A 3,049-nucleotide genomic window follows, 5' to 3' on the forward strand; every position below is an offset into this window, starting at 1 on the left:
GTATCCGAGCAGCCCTTACTGCTTGTTATTGTTGTCACACCCAAGAAATCCCTCTCATCGCTCCATTTTATAATATACAATGTTTTATTTTGCTCTCCTATACACGTAGGTCCTGATAGCATCGTTAAAAATCCTAAGAGGTTTATTGGCTTTAAAAACATAATCCTTGATTTCTATTGCTTTAGACTTAATTAGCCTATTTCGTGTAGCTTTAAGCTTATCACACGGATGATTTCCAATTTATGAGGATCCCAAGTAACACTCATCCGAGCAGTTTTTTTGAATTCTTGCTACTAACATAAACAATAGAGTGGTTAATATGTTAGTTATAAGAGAGCTTCTATGTTTAGGCTACAACTAGTGAGTATGTATCTTAAGTTGTCGTGGTGAGCTATAGTCTCACACTCCATAAGTTTTCTGATTGTTTCTATTCTAGAGCTATTTTATTATAAGAGCTATACTATGACAGTGCTTTATACATATCTATATCCCATATTGGATTCTTTTAAGACTTAGGTGGGCTTCTACGTGGTACTATGTTGCTACTTATGTACACCTGATGTAAGTGACTATGTGGTTTTTGCAATAGTAATGACCCTATATACAACTGTTTGTGTGAAATTTTAATTTTCTTGTGCATTTTGTTCTTGTACTCTTAAGTTTTTCATTTCATTGGTTTTTACTTATGATAGTGTTTTGTGTTTGGAAAAAATTTGGCAGCATTTTGGCTGTATTTTGATAATCTTATAGGAAAAAATCACTATATATATACTCCAATCAGAGACCTCACATGAGGATTTGCATCCTTATTCTTACATTATCACATCTAAAAAGATGATTATTTAATCTTGAAACCATTGGTTTTATACCATGAGATGATACCTACTTTTTTAGTGACCATCTTAACACCAAGTGATTAAATTTTTCATATTATAGGCTACAGAGAGTGTGTAAATTGCTAGCACCTTAGCTTAATTAAACATTTTTATAATAAACTAAAAATTAAAGATTTCTTGTATACAAATAGCAAAAACAAAGTTACTATACTTCTTGTGTACATCCAAAAACCAAATAGATCTACCTAAGTAGTCATAACCGTCGTCTCGTGCTTGTATTGGATTGTGCAGTGAATGTAATCACCTTAATATGGTGTACATGACATAAGATATGGGTTATGCTGGTGTGTTTCCTTCACCACTTTAGTGTGATAATACTTTGAATTTGCAGTAAAAAATGTTTCTTTCAGCATCCAGAGTGTGTGATATATGTAGTTAATGATATGCTCTACCATATGTGTGTGCTTGTCTACGTGAGTGAAAAAAATCATTGACATTAAAAACCATATTGAATGTTTATAAAAAGACAAGTTTTTTATAATGCCCCATGTTTGCAAAGAAGACTTTTGTCAAAATATCCATTGTGGCTTCTCTAAGCATGCATTATGTACGTTTGTGTGTGTGTGTGCAATCTTGTGTGAGAAATGAAAACCTCGTCCTTCAATGGTTGTGTGTATGCAGCTCTATCATGCAATTCGTGGAAGAGAGAGAACACAATGACATGTTGTTGCAATGCGACCTTATTGTGAATGTTTGTACCCAATTTGAATCGGCCTGTTTATGCAAATACTCATAAATTATTGATGATGCATGCGATTGTCCGTGTTAGTGTGTATGTGTGGGTGGGTGTGAGGTATATGCAAAAAAATTACATCTATCAGCATTTTTGCCCACTTTTTAGCCAGCGGCTGCCACCCTTGTTTCACCAGTGAGTTGGGGGGGGGGGGGGGGGGGGGGGGGGGGGGGGGGGGGGGGGGGAGCCTTATATGCAGATGATGCACAAGTATAGGGAGAATCATTATAGCGATCACCAAAGGGACAGAGAGTGAGGCAGATAGTGAGGCCAAGAGAAAGGCGTGATGCCATAGTAAAGTGTGCACGCCCGCCATGATGTATTGAAGTTAGAGCCTTATAGCTAGTGGGAAATGGGGCCAAGCATCCCATTGGGAAATAGAGGCCAGGCAGTCATATGCCAAGCGAGAGTCACTAAGTGTGAAGGCAGCTCCCAAGGACAAGGGGAATAGTCCCACGTACTTGGCAGTAGCCCTATCCCAAGCTTGTAGTCCTATTCAAGGTTTTAAGTACACACAAACTCTTGCTGATTCTAATGAGAGTGAGTATCACAAGCTGAAAAGGGATAGTTTTTTTATTAAAAAATCCAAATCAGTACCAAACTCTGTGTGTGTGTGTGTGTGTGTGTGTGTGTGTGTGTGTGTGTGTGTGTGTGTGTGTGTGTGTGTGTGTGTGTGTGCACGTGCGTGCGCGTGCGCGCGCGCGCCATGCGGGATGGGAGATATCCCATGAAGGCTCAATGGTGTCCATATTGCCCCTCCTAACAAAAGGTGTCAATTGTGGGTGACACAGAAACCTCTTCTCCCCCTTTTTCAAAAAAAACCAAGTAGAAAAATAAATGTGAGAGTGCGTGCTAGGGGAAATTCATTGTTGTAGAGTAGAAAAACCTTTTTTGATTAGGTAAGTGAATTTGCCAACTATGGGTTAAAAAATCCTAGTAAGGAACCAATGTGTGTGTGTGTGTGTGTGTGGTTGTTGTTTGGGGTTTTGGGGGGGGGGGGGGGGGGGGGTTCTATGGATTAAGCTTCAAAGACTATTGCCAATTATTTTTATCTTTTTTTGGTTGAGAATACTTTGGTGAGCTAGGTTGTGCGTGCAAGTTAGGTTGTTTAATGAGACATTGGCAATTGCGAAGGAGGGTCTTGGGGGGAAAGTTTTTCCCGGAAGGTTGAGCAAGGATAGGAGGCTGAGTTAGGCTCCTTTGTAAAGATTGCAAGCTAGTAGTATGATTTGCATGTATTTTTAGGAATGTTGAACCCATCCTGGGGTTGATTGGATGCCATATATGCATGAACTTTGAGAGCATCTAGGGTTGTCTGTAAATTCCTTTTTTTGTGCTCTCATTGAGAGCCTTCTACACAATTTGTGAAGCAAAAATTTGGTGTTTTTGGCTGATTCACTATAAGCCATCCTTATATGGC

This window comes from Adiantum capillus-veneris, chromosome 12, assembly GCF_014529385.1.
Source record: "Adiantum capillus-veneris isolate H3 chromosome 12, ASM1452938v2, whole genome shotgun sequence".
Classification (NCBI taxonomy): domain Eukaryota; kingdom Viridiplantae; phylum Streptophyta; class Polypodiopsida; order Polypodiales; family Pteridaceae; genus Adiantum; species Adiantum capillus-veneris.